This window comes from Manis pentadactyla, chromosome 13 (assembly GCF_030020395.1).
Source record: "Manis pentadactyla isolate mManPen7 chromosome 13, mManPen7.hap1, whole genome shotgun sequence".
In the NCBI taxonomy this organism is placed as follows: Eukaryota; Metazoa; Chordata; class Mammalia; order Pholidota; family Manidae; genus Manis; species Manis pentadactyla.
In genome coordinates, this window is record NC_080031.1 from 37,091,050 (window position 1) to 37,109,037 (window position 17,988).

At 40.3% G+C, this 17,988-nt stretch overlaps 1 long non-coding RNA gene and 1 pseudogene across 6 annotated transcripts in view; one reads left to right on the forward strand and one right to left on the reverse strand.

The window, feature by feature from the left end:
- Positions 1-2,216: 2,216 nt before the first annotated feature.
- LOC118917646 (uncharacterized) overlaps positions 2,217-17,988 on the reverse strand; it is an 86,151-nt gene continuing 70,379 nt past the window's right edge. The window contains exons 3-8 of one of the 6 annotated variants that reach the window (XR_008993453.1): positions 15,954-16,090; positions 12,023-12,604; positions 9,283-9,557; positions 3,949-7,013; positions 3,491-3,595; positions 2,217-3,391 (exon numbers count right to left, since the gene is read on the reverse strand). This is a non-coding gene — a long non-coding RNA (uncharacterized LOC118917646). Of the gene's footprint in view, positions 7,014-9,282; positions 9,558-12,022; positions 12,605-15,953; positions 16,091-17,988 lie in introns of all 6 variants that reach the window. The other 5 variants (XR_008993454.1, XR_008993451.1, XR_005026860.2 and 2 more) reach the window with 5 other exon arrangements.
- On the forward strand, positions 13,634-15,077 carry LOC118917645 (elongation factor 1-alpha 1-like; annotated as a pseudogene).

Here is a 17,988-nt window from a genome sequence, read left to right on the forward strand (position 1 = left end):
TTTTAAAATGAATATATTCTCATGAAAGACAATTTATAAAATAGAGGAAGAAAGAATGTTAATTATCCACAGTCCTAGCACCCAAAGACAAGCCCTATTAACATTTTAATGTCTTTCCTTCAACACTTCTCTGCAAAGATTGTTTTACGTATTTGAAATGTCTTAATGTATTATCTAACGTTATATACATACATACATATATTTACTCAGGGGAGCAGATTGAATTATTCATCCCAATTCTTCACTGCCATCTAATAGAATTAAACATCTGCACTCTTGGCACTCTAGTGAACAATTCCTTCTAGTAGAAATATGCATTCATTCTTGCCCAGCTGGTAGACAGAGAGTACTTCCCACATCTTGAATTTGGGCTTCACCAAATGACTTAACTTGGTCAAAGGAATATTAGTGGACAAGTGTTTTTAAATGCAGGTTTTGTTATTTAGGATGACAAGGCCGATAGATTAGGAAATAGCATGCATTGAGAAGAAAGTCTGTCATATTCACAGATCCCAAGAGAAAGGGGCATGCCATATCACAGGCTACACCGAGAAGCAGCAGAGTCCGTCAGGAGGCAGACGGAACAAGGGGAACTGTGGGAGAGACTTTTTGATTGTGGATTCCATGGGAAGGAACAGGTAAGGCAGGATGAACAAGCTTGGCTGGTTTTAATAATTTCAGTGGGCCCTATGGTCCAAGGGCTATCCCTAACAGTCTGCCACCCCTCCATGGGGTGATTGGGACAGGAGAATATTGGTGCAAAATCCAAGAGTTGATAAAGGTGATGGTTTGGTGTTATGGCCTCTGAATTGGTTTACATATGAAAGGTACACTGGAAGGCTAGTTATTTGCTATCTTCAGGAGCTGGTTAATCCTGGGAGAGCAATCCCTTCCAAGATGTCAAAGCATCAAAAATACAACATAATAAGACATGATTAACACATTATGCAAGCAGAGGCTCAAAATGTGCTGATGTGGCTGTCCATGAGGAGGCAAGCTCACAGCCATGGCTGCAGAACAGCCACAAGTAGAGCAGACCTGAACCTGACTCAAGACCAGGAGCTCAGCCAATTAGTGCTCAGCTGGAAACCGAGTTAAACCCCAGCCAACCCAGATAAGTAGGAAACTAATGCTTATTGCTGCATGCCTCCGAGATTTTGTGCGTGGTTGTTACATAGCATTATTGTGGCATTAGTAAAATAGAAGTTATTACTAGAAATTGGGTGTTTTCATAATAAACCCCAAATTATGTGCCACTGGCTTTAGTACTTGGGTGCAGGTAACAAGGGAACTGTTCTAGGTGGCTGGAAAAATGTTGATCGGTGTTACACAGTAGTGAAGCATTTGTTATAACTGTTACTTGCAGCAAACCAGAAGACAGAAAATGGACCTGATAAAGCTGGGATGATGAGCAGATGCTGGAAGGCTGAGCGCTTTGCTGCTGACTGCCCTGAATAGGAACTGTAAGAGATGGCTCAGGGGAAAAATGGCTGGGTTGCAGACTGAACTGAGTGGACAGAGCCCAGAAATCCTAGGATTTGCAGGGATGAAAAATTAAACTACTTGAGAAAATTTGTCACCTTGAACTAAAAGTGACTGTGATTTTTTGAGATACAAAAATACCTCAGGACTCCTCTCCCCCCGACTTTCTTCAAGCAGGAAGCAGGCTGAGAAGGCTGCTCAGCCACCAGACCAGGCATATTCTCCAAAGCCATCTTCAGACATGTTCTAGGGGGAATTTTGGCAAATAAGGCCCTCCTACAGAGTGGAGACAAGAGCCTGGGGAAATCTTGACTAGGGTCCTCCCACAGAGCAGTAATGGGATTCAATTCAAAGAACATTCCCTTTCCCCCAAGGTAGGGAAACCTGGCAGCAGTAGCCTCCCAGGATTTCACAGCTGCTTATAAACCCATGTCTGCTGTGTGCTTCTCACTCCTCCCCTTTTTGAATGGGGCATTTATTGTGGTCATGTTGTTCCTGTTACACTTTTGTATGTTGGGTGTGGGAGAAGGAGATTAAGACTTGCCTTTGTAGTTCAAAGGTCTCCTAGACCAAGAGGAATCACATCTGGAGGTGACATAGATCAAGTGATGCTAATTGCTAGCCCAATGCCATAATGGGATGAGATTTTGGAGAATGTTAGAATGGAAAGGGGGTGAGTATATGTGGAAAGGATGTGAATAACAGTGATGGAGAGCAGACTGCAGTAGACTGCATTATTGGTTCCAAATCTTTATTCTCTTGTAATAGAATTATACATACACATTCTTGCACATTCTCGTGGCAGGCAGAGGATAGCTCCCAACTCCTCAACTTTAGACTTCACCGTATGGCTTCCTTTGACCAATAAGTTAGTAGACATGAAGCAAGTAGATACTTAGATGTGCTGTGCAGTCACTCATGCCTTCTTGCTCTCTTGCTGTCTTTCACTCCAGGAATCTGCCATGAGAAGAGCTTCCCCCTGATAGCAGATGCCCCTTCAACCTGGGCTCCAAAATGAATACAGTGCATCATAAATGAAGCTAAAACCAAAGTCAGCTTACCTGGAGCCAAGAGCCGAGCCATACCCCAACTGACCTGCAAATATGTGCATGAGAAATAAATGCTTACTGTTGTATGCCACCCAGATTTAGTACCTGTTTGTTATGCAGCTTTGTTGAATGACAGCAGACTAACACATGCATTTTTTCCATGGCATTGTATATTCTTAAAGAACACTTTAGTAAATACATCAATTCCATTGAGTAGTTTCACTTAAGAAACCATTCCTTGATTTGAGACATTTAGGTTTTTTCCTAGTTTTTTGTTTGTATTTTTTCTTCTTTTAACAATACTATAATAACATAGACACATAATTTTTCCCAAATTTTGGGTTATTTTTATAGGATTAAAATTGGATAATAACTAGTTCATAGAGTTGTAAAGACTAAAAGACTTAAAACATATGAAGTGCTAAGTATGCTGTTATATAATAAAACTCAATAATTGTTTTTATTGTTTTCCATTATAGAGTCTTAGAAGTTGGAAAAAACAATTCAAAGCTCTTAACATGAAATGTAAAACTGCTTTCCAAATGAGTTATACCAATTTACACTTACAGCAATATATGAATTTTAGCACATCTCCAACCAGCTGCTACTTTTTAAAAGTGGCCCTTTTGACAGGTGAGAAATAGCATCTTACTCATATTTTAATTTTTTATAACTTTGATTACAAATGAGGTAGCAGTTTTCTAATGGATTTCTAACATATATAATTCTCTTTTGTGAATCACCAGCTAACATACCGGTCTCCATCAGTCCTCATGAGTCGAGCCTTCCTCTGGCCTGGAAGACACCCAAGTGGTGACAGACCCACTGATCTCAGTGCTGTCTGTAGTCACGTGTGGCTGCTGGGCGTTATGGGTACATTTTTGACAGGATAATATTTTGGATATACTGGGTTCAATATAATTTCAGAATTTTAAAATATAAAATAAAACTTATTTTACCTGTTTCTTTTTATTTTTTTAGAATGTAGATAACTAGAAAATTTTTAATGAGATGTTTCTGTGGGGCAGCGCCAGCATCTCACAGCAACTGAGGAGATGGTTCTCCTGATGGTAAGGAAAACACTCAACACAGCCGTCAAGGTCAGCAAACCGCTTTTGCCCCTGGTTGGCAGAGCCCCCCAGCTCCCTCCTCCCTTCCTCCAGGCTCCTGCTTTGCCCTGCGCATGCCAAAATGCCACATATAAAAATAATATAAATTACTCCCTTTGCTTGTGCTCAGGAATCAGGCCTTGGGAGGTTACTCCTCTCTGAGCCCACCGGTGTGAAATAAAACCTCAACACTCCAAGACCTTCGAGTGCCGCTTGGTTCTTCCATCAGCGATCCAGTCCAGGTTTTCCAGTATTTTCCATAACAATGAGACTGCCTATTGCAGTCCATCACCTGCAGTCTGTTGTACCTTCTAGATCTCTCTGGGCTGAGTCCAAATTCCTCGCCTCCATTTGATTCTCCAGGTCCCACCTCCTTCTAATCCAGCTCCCTCCTCCTGTGGTTTATCCTCCCATGCACATCTCAGTTGGGTTTGCTTGGATATTCCCAGGTGAAACAGCAGCAAACCTGATAAGGAGTTTTAACCCTACAATGTGTTACAAACAGATTGTATTCTTTATCACCTATATGCTGATATTCTATTTATTGTATCACTGAAACATGATTTTGCAAAGTTCTTATATTTCACCATTGAAAGGTCACAAACATACAAAGCTAGTAAACTTCATGTGTTTTCCAAATTCCCCTGCCGCTGCCCACACTTTCCAACACAACCCTGAACCCTCTCAAACCACATTAGTGAAAATAAGCAAAGGTTATGCCTGTAGCCACTAATGCTCAAAAGTTCCCCCAACACCAGCTCCAATTAACCAAAATGTCACAGACATTTACTCATAATACCTGGGGTTTTCTAGTCTAGAGGGCAGGGTAGGTATGTGTTAATTTACCTGGCTGCAGTAGGAGCATCTTAAAGAGCTGTATATGAAGCATTCAAGAAAAAGAAATCCTTGCAAAGGCAAGGTAGAATTCTTAACGTACTGAAAAAGATTATCACATGTCACTTGGAAATTCAACCTCATTTTTACATTTACAGCTCTTTCCTGGATGTCTGAATTTTCATGGTTGTGGGACTTTTTCACCTTAGGGAAATATCTGTACCACATTTTTAATGTTAGACCAGGTTCCTCCAGTGCTTCTGACCCTACACAGCATGCTTCTTTACTACCTCACATGACATCCCCATGGGTGCCCAGGGAATTCAAACCGATTTGAATATGTAATCGTGTGGGATGATAAGCTCCAGTGTACTCTCTCTGGGGTGCTGTCTGGATGCTACTCAGTTTCAGCAACTAGTTCCCTAAGTACCTTTGAGAGATGCTGAGAGATGCTGGCTGTTAAACTTTTAACAGTTTAGCCATTCTCTGCTCCCACTAGCTAGAAGCCCAGCTCCAAAGAAGGTACAGGAAGTTTCCTTCCTTCTAAGACCCACAAGTGCACATTCTTCAGAACCCAAGGGAAAGAATTGGACAGGCTTTGTATCAACGTATTTTTAAAGCATTCATTATTCTGACAATGGAGTACCATGAAACTAGCTTTTATTGCTTTTATACAAGTCATGTAGAGATTTACCAAAACATATTAGAGTACCAGGAAGTAAATAACTATTGCCTTGTTGTATGAATATGAGAAATTTCTGTGAAGATGCCTTAATATTTTGATTAATTTTAAAGTAGATGAGCTGATGTGTAGGTATTTGCAACATCAAAATACTTCTCTGATTGAATTATTTTCAAAAATCCAACATAAAAGATAGGACAGTCATCTTAAATAGCATTTTAAATTGGGTGCTTTGGTATTCTGAGGTTTCAGAATCTGATTTAAATACCAGAGTGATCAGTTTGTCAGGAAAGACCTCTCTCTGGAATTAGTAGCCAGACCAAAATGTGAAGACACCTGCTATATCTTGAATATACAGTAATGATGAATAATCCCAGCAAGTATCAGAATGGCAATCAGTGTTCTTTCAGCAATACAGGCTCGCTTAATCTTCAACGCATGTATCTTGGAGATAGATATTATTTGACTTAATTGCTGACAGTTGTTGAGCTAGAGACTTCCTTCTCAGTTGCTTATAAAAGTCTAAGAATAACTCATCTTTCTTGATTCAGGCATATCCACTCAGTTTCGAATTCTGACTTGAAACTCAGTCAGAATTTCTGCAGATTGAGCTTGTGCTATTTTTAGGTGGAGTTCCAAAAAACAGCTGCAATTCAAGTGTCACAAATGCATACCTTTTTGACTCAGCAGCTGAGAGTTCTGCTTCATGCCCTTCTCAAACTCCTGCAGCAATAATATAGAGGCCATTTGGGACATGCTGTGCTGGATTATGCATCCTCCATCTCTAGCCCCTTGAGGTTTACGATATATGAAACCTTATCATGGGGCTCTGAACACCTCACGCTGATAAATGCTCACTGAAAATGAGGCCGCCTGAAATTCCACAGGCTACCATGATACATGATGGTCGTGACCCCGAGGAAGGAGAGAGAGAGGCACCGAGGATGGAGACATCCTGAGAAGGCACAGTCAGAAGAGAAATCGAATGGAAACTGAATGGCAGAGAAGAGAAAACCTCCAGGTAATGGCTTGAGGTTTTGAGAGAGGAGGCAGAGTCCACAGTTAGGCAGCAGATGAAAGTTTTCAGTTTTAATCACTGTTATTTCTTAAGAATCTTGCCAAGCACTCTCAAACCAAGCGGGGCCATAGCCCTTTCTCTTGATGTCTGACCCACTGCTGCTGTCTGCCTCAAAAGCCTCCCAGGGCTTTCCCCTTCCTTCCTGGCAGCACAAACCAATGGCCTAGAGTAACATTACTACAACTATAGTATCTTAAATTTGGAACCCTTTCATGTAAATATCTAAGAACCTACCTAATTTTCTAATTCTGTTGCTACAAAAATAAAGAACTCTGTGTTTATGGGCTGGTATGATTATTTTGGCACATTTTTCTGCTGGTATTTCCCCTTTCCCAAGTATATGGGCACAACTGAGCTCATTGCCTCAGGAAAGGGATGCCCTGGTCAGAACGTAGAAACAGCCAATGAGCACTGTGTCTGTGGGCCTACAGGGCTTGGGGAATGATGTATAGACAAAATGCGTGGAAGAGACAGGGGTCAGGGAGCCATCATTTCTTCCACTCTGCCTAAAATAGGATTTTCCTGGGCTGAGGGAAGTAGAGTGAAAAGTAGGCAAAGGGAACAGACAGGAAGATAGCTCCAGAGGCCAAGTTCCCTTTTTTCTAGGCTGTTCGGCTGGGAGGTACCAATACCCCAAAGCGGAAACAACTTAGCAAAGAGTTTACCTGCAACGATCTGTCACCTCTTACCGCTGCAGTCCTTAAGTGACGTGGCAGAACATCCGTGAGAGCCTCCAGTCCTGACGGGCCCTGCTGCAGGCCAACTCTCTCGGGGTAACCCTGTGGGAACAGACGACGCAGGCTCAGCAGGCTCCCTGCCCCCCAGGTCACTGGCCAAGGCCCTGCGTAGATCTCTCTAGGTCCTTTGTCTCAACCCCACAGGAGGTCCAAGCTAAAAATTACTTGAATTTACTATTAACCCGGCAGTAGGAGGGTTAAACATAATTAAGTTACAAGAAATGTTTATTTTTATAGATTAACTGAGTTTGTAGAGTGAGATTCATAGATCTACTATCAGTACAATAGATATCTGTAACTACCTAACATAATAAATGCTCAAAATGCTATCTCTACTATTACTATTAACATTATTAGTGAATTCAAAGTCAGCTACAGAATCCAACAGGTGCTTTTCACTTGTATGACTATCAACTGACCACATGGTTCTTATGTTCAAATTGAAAAATGTTGATTCAGTTCACTTTGCTTTTAAAATCCATTCTTAAATAAAGAAAAAGGTTAATTTACTGCCATTTTAGGAGGCAGTGCACAGGAGAGAGGACAGGAGATACACCTCCTCGCCCAGGAAAGCGTCCTGCCTGCCCAGCACTCTGCCCGCTCCCCGGAGGCATCGCCCTGCTTCCAGGCTGTCTGCTCCGCCTGCGCTGCTCCGGTGTCTCAGTTATGGTGGAGTGTTTTGGCTGCCTACTCAATATCCTGTTAGCTTCAGTTTTTAAAAATCACCATATGAATCTATTTCTCCACCAGTTTCTTTCCCCTCCTCCTCGTTCTCCTATTTCACCATCTTTGCAGATTGTTCGTTCCTGGCCGTTCTGCCCAGCCCCCTTTTCCTCTCCCACACCCTGTGACCACGTTCATGCCGATGGGCATCAGGTGGAGACCATGTGTCCCAGATCCCACTGCGCTCTCCTGAGAAGACAGGCATCTCTCCCCCCGGGCGGCCAGTATGACTGTCTCTGGCTCTCTGCGCACTTCCCTGCCTGTGCTTCTCAAGGCCTCTTGGAAGTTCTTTTTCTTCTTAAACTTTACTGCTACCTACGTTCTCACCTTAGCTCTCTTCTTACTCTACACCCTCTTTTGAAAAATCCCAGTGACTGTAAAAATCTCAGCAACCATACGAGCTAATGATTCCCAGATCCGAGTCTCCGGTCCAGGGCCTCCTGAGCTCCATGTCTGTATGTTAATAGACATCTCCACCCACAGCATTTTAAACATTTTAAACACAAGTCTAAAAACGAAATTTTTTACAATGACCCCATTCAGCAATTCCTGTGTTTCCAATTTTGGCACAGAAACCATTCCTTTTGGTATACCTGGTCAGATCTCTGTCTCATTCCTTCCTAGAATGTTTGATTCAATCTCCTATTCATTAATAAATAAACATATTGCCTTTTTCTCCAAGAAAAACATTCAGGCAATATGCCTACACCTAGGTAGTATTCAATAAATATTTGCTAAACGAGTGAATCTTTTCCATGACCTTATTAGCCTAATAATTTTATCAGAAAGGAAAATGAATGTACTGACAAAACTTACATTTATGAACCAGTGTCAACTCTGGTCATTCTTTTCCTTTCCTAAATGCTCACAAACAATCCATTTACTATTTTGCTCAGGATAAACAGAGAGCTTATTGGTTTATAATTCATGAAATTACAAGTAGACTCTTCTGTTTTCTTTTGGGAATCAGGATAAAATCTGTTTCTGTGTCATTGTTTGGACATGTGCTCATGCTCTGCGATGCCTCCTAGATCACCATTTGTAGCCATAATCTTACCTGCTCTTCTTTCCGGTTGCCTATGACATGAGCAATATGAACTCATTTGGGTAGCTCTCTTTCTGTCTAAGAACTTAGACTCCTCTTACCAATGCTTATTCTTCCCTTTGTGACTGAAAATACTTCTCTTTGACCAAGAAGAAAAAAAATTAAAACACAAGGTTGATAGTTCTGGGGTTTTTTTCTGTTGTCTGTTAACACTACACAAATTTCCTCAAGCAATAGACAGCCCTTCCTTATTTTTCTGACTCTACAAATGACTGAGGCTCTACTCTGTCCTTTGTATTTATTGCAAATATCTAGCTCTTTGTTGCCAGGAAAGGACTGTGTTAATCCCAGGTCACCAAATCTCTCAGGTTTTTGGAAGCTAGAAGTCTCAATTCTAACCTTCCTAATCCAGCTTTTCCAGGTTCCTAATGCTTTCCATTTCTGCTAAATTTCTTTCCTTTCCTTCTAGCTTACGGTTTTATCAGTTTAAAATCTGTATTAAAGTATCAACAACATTGGTAGATAACAGTTACTGAGACTTACTGTGTACTAGGCACCTTACAGTCAAGCTTTTAATTCCACAGTAATCCAGTGGAGTAGGTATCATTAAAATCCCTACATTATGGATGAGGAAATGAGATTCAGAAGCTTTCCATGATCAGAGCTGGTAAACAGCAATTGGGTTCAAACTTGGGCCTGAATGACTCAAAGTCAAAGTTCTACTGCCCAAGTTTGTTGGCAATTTCTCCTTGTGTGTTGAAATTGCCACGGAACCAAGCTCATGGACTCAAAGGCTCCCACAGTCACGCAGAAAATGCCTATGAACGAAAAGAGCCAAGTGTTTGCATGATAAACATGTTGAAATATTCTTAGCTTCCACAAAGACATGTTTCTTTTCTTAAAAAATTTCCCCAGGTTTAGAGAGATGTATGGCGGAAAATATTTCTCTTAACATACCAAAGTTAATAATGTGAGCTTAATGATAAATGGCAAGTAGGTATTCCCCAGGCTAGGGGAACTGACAAGAAGTGGAAGGACCAGGTTTTCCTGGAAAGCACATTTCCTACCTCAGGGGTTCTCAAAGTAAGTCCCCTGACCTGCAGCATCGACACCACCGGGGAGCATGACAGAAGTGCAGGCTTTCAGACCGCAGCACGCTGGACCACAGGCTCCTCTGCAGCACTCAAGGAGTGTGCCAAGAGATGCTAATGCACTCCGGGTTGAGACCACTGCACACTAAAAGAAGAGCCTGCCATTCCACTCTAGCTCTTTGTTGCCAGGAAAGGACTGTGTTAATCCCAGGTCACCAAATCTCTCAGGTTTTTGGAAGCTAGAAGTCTCAATTTTCATTCTCCCAATTTTTAAATACTGCCTCAAATGTTTTCTAATACTGTATAGGCTAAGCGGAACATGTTTACAGTCTGGTTATGGCCCAAAGGACATCAATTAAGGACCCTAAATAGAATTAGCTTTATATTAAACATTAGTTACATTATTAATAACTATTTAACAAAATGTCAATGATTCAGCCAAATGAATTAAGATCTCCTTTTCATTACAACCACTTGTTATGGAGTTAAGAAATCCTCCTACCTTACAATAGCATTGAATGTAATTTAAATGTTTTGATCAAAATTTCTTTACTCTGCTGCGAATTATCAAGATATGATTCATGTTTGAACTCTTATGAAATAAAACGTTAGCTCTAAGGATTAAATAGCCATCCCAAACATTTACAGAATAACATAATACTGTGTGAATTTTGTTTTATTTATGGTATGTTTATTTGTGTGCAGGAAATAATGAAGACTTTCAGATCAAATAAATCCAGTTTAACATTTTAATCAGTGTGTGACAGGCCTCTATCTTGTTGTATGATTATGGACTTTAATTATTGACTAAATAGTTCTGAGAACCTACCTATGCCCCCAGATCAGGCAGAGAGTTTGGGGGAAGTGTTTCAGGGACATCATTCATGAAGGTCCCAACATGAAAGGCTGGCATATTCCAGAACAAAAGTTCCAAGACATGGAAGTAAGATCAGTGTAATGGATTGTCCAACATGAGGTTGGGAAGTTGGAGAAAGCCCATTGTGGAGGGTATTGTTGGCCTCCATAAGTATTTGGGGCTTTATTGTAAGGACAGTGGGAAATCATTGACAGATTCAAATATAGCCATGATTCTCTAAAAATTGAGTCTTTAAAAGATCAGTTTGGTTATATTATGAAGATTTGGTGGGAAAGAGTAGATATAGAGCAGATTGGTTAGAAAGGTGTTCCAGGAGTCCTGGTGAGATATGGTGTTATGGTGGTTGTAATAAAAATAAAGAGACTTGCACAGATTTAAAAAGTTTTCAGGAAGTTGAATTGATATGGCTTTGTGGTTGCTGCTCAGATGTCAATCAATCAGAAGGCCCTGGTGCCAAGGGCCATCTCTAGAACAAGCCATCGGGATTCATGTCCCAGCCAGCTCTGAGTGCCCACCCCAGTGCTCTGTCTAAGCCCAACCTCCTTCCAGCACCACCACAACTGCTGCCTTCCTTATCCCATGCCTACACCATACTCTAGATTCCTAGGCCTTATACTCCACATTTGTAAATGTATACAGTGCCCCAAGAAAGCAACCACTGCTTATAATTTCAATGCTATGTGAAATTGTGCTGAGTTTCAAAATAATCAACTTCTGCAAAATGGCCTGTTTAAAAGTTTGATAGTTCCAGATTTAGAGTCCCTAAACTACATTCTCACTTAGTTATTAATTCTAGATCCCTAAAACTAATTTGTTTTGTGTCTCATTTCCCTTATTTGATCAAGATACACTGGCACAATTTGGTCACACTGACCTGACAAAGGTCTTCCTGCTCATCAGTCAGAATCTAAGACGTACTGTTGATGTTATACTCACATTGAAACACTGAACCTCTAAGTTCAATGTATATTTATAATTAAAGGCATTGTGGATTTCCAGAGCAAAATTAACTAAATCAGCGCCAAATATCTTTGCACTTCATTACCATCCTAATGAAAACAGGGTAGAGAAAAAAAATCTGCTCATTTCTCATAAGAATGAGAATTCAGGATTATAAATATTTATTAAAGAAAGATATGGTCCATACAAATAAAAGGAAATATTAAATCATAAATATACGCAGCATATATTAACACAATGCCTAGAAAAGCAACTTTCGAAATACAACAATCATTTGGAAATTCTTAATCAGCTAAGAACTTTTTTCAGTCTATGGGACTATAAAGCTGCTGGGTCAATAACAGTACATACTCACCCCTTTAAGGTAGCGGATGAGAGTGTGAAGCCAAATCAAGAACGATGTATCTGCACAGTCCTGTATGATCACACACACTTCCCACCGAGTCTCAGACCCACTACTCTTATACTCACTTCCTTGGATAGGTAAGACTCAGATACACTCTGAGGGTGAAAGGGAACGGGAAATAGACACAGAAGAGTTAAGACAGGAAAACTGGCCTGTCAACACTTGGGAAGAGCTCCCTTTCCTATCCCAAGACACTTGGGCCCTAAGGACACAGGAAGCATAGATACCCAAGAAATATGAACTGAACAGAAGTAGATAGACCTGTCCCTTCACTCTAGCTGTTGCTCAGTGAGTCTGCAGATGCAGTACTTAGTGAGATGACGTCCTGACCGAGGCATCCTCTTGATGGCTGGCTGTTTAGTGATATATGTGAGGAGATGATCCAGAAAAAGAGAAGGACTTCACTTTCATAGGAGAACTAAGGATTTCACACCTTCTTTGTCTGTGGGCTGCTTTTTACTATAAATGATATCCTGACCGAGGCATCCTCTTGATGGCTGGCTGTTTAATGAGATATGTGAGGAGATGATCCTGAAAAAGAGAAGGACTTCACTTTCATAGGAGAACTAAGGATTTCACACCTTCTTTGTCTGTGGGCTGCCTTTTACTATAAATCTAAGTAGACCTTTGCCTGGCTTAATGGAGTGAAGAGTGAAGTAAATGACAGCTGCAGCCTGCAATTATTCCAAGGCAAAAAAAAAAAATCAAGGAAGAGTTCAATTAGTACTGTATCTTCCGGGATTATTAAAACAAACAACTTGGGGTTAAGAATTAATGTTGGGAAAGTATTCTTTATATTAGATATAGAAACTATATAGTAATGAAAGAATCTGTAGGCAAAATTTATCAACTCTCCTTCCTTAAACAGAGCTTTTTGGTTAATACTTAGTACATTTAATCAGTAACCACAGCAGTATATGGATTGGAATATTGCTGTTAAATTCCATATAATTGGCAAAATGCAAAGTTGAATTAATCTTACTTCATGTTATTTCTTTTTCATATGTTGGTATGAACTAGACCACCCTATAAAACAGGACCAGAAATGTTTCTCTTGAGAGATCATGGAGAAGGAAACTGAGCAAAGAAATTGAATTTAAATCTGAAAGAGATGGATCTGATATTTATCAAACATCTTTACCTAGGCTAAAATATTTGATCCTCTCAAAACTATCTGAGGCATAGATGTTATTATCACCACTTTATAGATGAAGAAACTGAGGCTTAGGAATTTAAGTAGCTAACTGACGGTCACACAGCCACTGAGTGGCAGAAGCAGGATGCAAACATAGGTATATTTTCCATGAATATTTCTGATTCCAAATTCTGTGCTCCTTCCTAGGCCATCTTACTTACCATCTGAGCCATTTTATAGATAAGAGAACTAGTAATTAGTTTCTTTTCTTCTTTGGCAAATAAGAAAACTACAGTTCAGAGTAGTTAAGTGTCCTCCTAAAGTCATATAATAATTTCATGCCACAGAATTCAAACACACTTTTTCACAACAGATTTGCTGCCATAACACAGATGTCATGAAAACACCACTAGATCTAAGCCAATATGGGAAAGGTAATGACTCATATCTTTATCATTGTCACTGGACACATATATTAGGCCATCTGATCCATAGATGTTGTGGGATCAACAAAAGAACCTTAGAAAAATTGAGACAGAGACTGCTAAGATGTAAAGAGTCTTCAAGCATGTCTGAGTCTTAGATAAACTGAAAGTTGAACGTGGGTGTGTGGTATCACCATTGATATCCTCTGTATAAAACTCGGGACCAGCAAGTAGTATATGACCTGATGCCTTAAGACACAAAGACTTTATCAAAAACATGATTATAGGCATATATCAGGCTGAGTTGTCCTGACTGTTGCGCTGAAGTTGGTGAATTTGAAGGGGTATCTCCAAAAATGGGCAGATCTCTTCTGGCTTATTCACCGGGTGTGAAACAATTCATTGGGGTGTTAATAAAATGGATTCTACCGAGCCACCCTACAGCTAGAAAAACTAAGAGATCTTTAAGGAAGTCAGCATCTACACTAAGAAAATTTGCTACAATTATAACCCAGTAGCATTTGTGTCAATTTCTGGTTGGAACGGTGACAACATGCTGGAGTTGAATGCAAACATGTTTTTGTTCAAGGAGTGGAAAGTCACCTGTAAAGATGCCAGTGAAACCATGCTGCTTGAAGCTCTGGATGGCATCCTGCCACCACTCAACAAGCTGACAGCCCTGTGTCTGCCCCTCCAGATATCTACAAAGCTGGTGGTATTGATACTGTCCCTGTGGGGACTGGTATTCTCAAACCTGGACTGACAGTCACCTTTGCTCTCTCTATTCAAAATTACAACTGAAGCAGTCTGTTGAAATTCACTACAAAAATGTGAGTGAAGCTCTTCCTAGGGACAATATGGGCTTCAATGTCAAGAATGTATCTGTCAAAAATGTTATGACACCATGGCTTGTGACAGCAAAAATGACCCACCAATGGAAGCAGCTGGCTTCACAGCTCAGGTGATTATCCTGAGCCATCCAGGCCAAGTCAGTGACAGCTATGCACCTGTGCTGGACTGTCACACAGCTCATGTTGCTTGCAAGTTTGCTGAGCTGAAGCAGAAGACTGATTGATCATCATTCTGGGAAGTAGCTGGAAGATGGCCCCAAATTCTTAAAATCTGGTGATGCTGAGATTTTTGATATAGTTTCTGGCAAGCCCATGTCTGTTGAGCACTTCTTTGACTATCCTTTTCTGGGTCATTCTGCTGTTTGTGACATGAGACAGATGTTTGCTGTGGGCGTCATCAAAGCAGTGGACAAGAAGCCTGCTAGAGCTCAAAGGTCACCAAGTCCACCCAGAAAGCTCAGAAGCCAAAGTGACCATTATCTCTTCACCAGCCACTCCAGTCTTCATCAGTGGTAGGAGAACAGTCTCAGAAATATTGTTTCTGTTAACCATTTAATAGTGAAACAGTGTTCAATGATAATGCATCATAAAACCTGCAGAAGGGAAGGGCAATATTTTATGGACCATTATGTGAGGAGGAGCAGTTTTAAGTCATCAATTTTTAATGGAAACAATTTGAATGGGTCACAGAATTTTGAGACCCATTTAAACAAAGTTTAGTGAAAAATCTGTATCTTCTTTCAGTCAACATTGTAAATTCCTATAGTGCTATGTAAGTAAATGATTTAATCTACTTTTGGTGTTCCATCTGCTGAAACTTCAAAATCTGATATTTCTAGGTGAACGTTTTTTGGATTTTTTCACCTTTTCTAAGAGGAAGAATCACCTATGTTTTTTAAGGACATAGTGTAAACTATGGGAAGGTATCTGTTGACTGAAAGAGTTCATAGGTTAGGACAGACAAGCAAAGAGCATCTTCATTTACGACCCAGCTATGTATAAAAAGGCCAAACTCTGTAATATTAAAATTTATGTGTTTCATATAAAATTGTGTAGTTATATCAGTATTGAGTAAATTTGTCAGTACAATCTCAAATTTTCCTTTCCTAGTTATTGGATTGCGCATCCTCACATTTACAAATATTGAAGTAATATAGAAAACCTACTGTATGAGGCTTAAATAGTATTGAGGACTGCCCGACTAAAGTGCACCATATCTAGATTCTAGGAAAAATAAAGATTCTGGAAGTTGAAGGAAAAAGAAAAAAGAATTCAAACCCAGAGCTTCTAATTCCCTCTTCAGGACTCTTTCCATTGCCCACATGACTGTAATACTCTACTAAGTCCAGTGTTTATCATTTTTTAATGTCCTTTGTAACTTCTGTTGAGCATTTACTACTTAATCTACACGATATTCAAGGCCATCCTGCCTCTTAAAATCTAGACAAGACTACTGGTCTCCAACACACCTCCTGCTGAAAGTCCGACCTCCTCTCTTCTTGTCCTCACGACCACCTCTTGCTCCAGCTGGCTTCTGGCTCTCCACTCAGCATCATGCAACTTTGTCTTTACTGCTCTGTGGGTTCTTGAACTGCTTACCTTAGTTCTGCACACAAACAACAGCAAATCATTCACACAAAGGCTTTGTGTAGAATAAAGTGTAGAGAAGTGAAGAAGTGGGGTTGCACTGCTGACATGTAAGCAGTTGGAGTTGATGTTAATGATAGCCACCCTGTTGCATGAAGTCTTTTGGCTGATTTCCCACGTTGCACAGACATCCTCTCCTTTCTGTCCCTTCTCACCAACACCAGCTTTTTAAAAAAATGCAAAGTAATTCTACCCTCCATTTGTCCTGCCCCAGACTTATGACTCTGACGACCTATTTTTGCATACTGAAATCTCTGAGGTATTTTCTTTTTTTAAGACCACTTATTCCAAAGAGAAATATACTATTGACTATCAAGAAAACAATGGGATTTTTTTTACCATGCACCAACTATACCTCATGCTCTGAGAATTACACAGGAAGAAGATCTGCTCTGAAGTAGTTAATCTAATAGGGAAAAAATGCACAAAACTCAAATTTGAAACTTCTCATGGGCCTCACTACACTATGAAAACAATGAGATTACACAGTTTTAATGGTTCATTTTCTACAACAGGTTCACCTCCCCCAGGACTCCCTGGTCTCATGTCCTCATAGATATAAAGAAGACCAATACAATGGAAATTCAGCCAATATAATTATGAAGACTATATAACATAATTATAGGGGGAAAGATACCTGGGGGCTGAAGGGAAAGTTACTAGGATAACCATGGGCAAATATAGCCCACCAGAGGTTTAAGTCAGTTATTTAGGTTTCTGAACTTGAGTCACCAGGGTTCAGTGGTAACAGTTTCTAAATGTCTGTTTGTTTAATCTATTTTAGTTTTACACACTCCCCCCAAAAAAAGAAATCTAAGGCTCTCTGGGATTTCCATTTCTGACCAAATGGAAAGTACTAACATTAAGAAGCCAACAAATGTCCATCAGTAGATGAATGGATAAAGAAGAGGTGGTACATATACACAATGGAATATTACTCAGTCATAAGAAAAAAACAGATCCTACCATTTGCAACAATATGGATGCAGCTAGAAGGTATTATGCTCAGTGAAATAAGCCAGGCGGAGAAAGACAAGTACCAAATGATTTCACTCATATGTGGAGTATAAGAACAAAGGAAAACTGAAGGAACAAAACAGCAGCAGAATCACAGAACCCAAGAATGGACTATAGTTACCAAAGGGAAAGGGACTGGGGAGGATCGGTGGGAAGGGAGGGACAAGGGCAGGGAAAAAGAAAGGGGGCATGATTAGCTCCAGCTGGCTTCTGGCTCTCCATGTATAGTGTATAGGGGATTAGCATGTATAGTGTGGGGAGGGCTGTGCAACACAGAGAAGACAAGTAGTGATTTTACAGCATCTTACTATGCTGATGGACAGTGACTGTGAAGGGGTATATGGGGGAGATTGGGGAAGGGGGGAGCCAAGTAAACATAATGTTCTTCATGTAACTGTAGATTAATGACACCAAAATAAAAAAGAAAAGAAAGCAACTGGCAACAGAAATCCATTTAACTTCATGTTACTATGTTTTTTTTATAAGCAGTGAGAACTAGTTAAATCAGTGAAAAGACAGTTTTGCAAAACAAGTTTTAAATAACGCTGCTACCACAGGTCCTCCATCCATTATCCACAATTCAGAATCCAAAGAGCTCTGAAATCAACAAGTTTTTTATTTATAACGTTTCTAGCAGTGTCATTTGGTGGCAAAACTCAACCTTCGCAGAGGTGATGTTACTTGTCATCTTGATTCCGCCCCCCTCGTGGGAGTAGCCATGCGTTTCTTGCAGAAACATGGAAATGCTGGACTGCAGGGCTCCTCCAGCCACACTGAGGGAGGGTATAAAGTGGAATGCAGAACCCATCTTTCCAGAGCCTAAGACTTTCTGAATTTCAA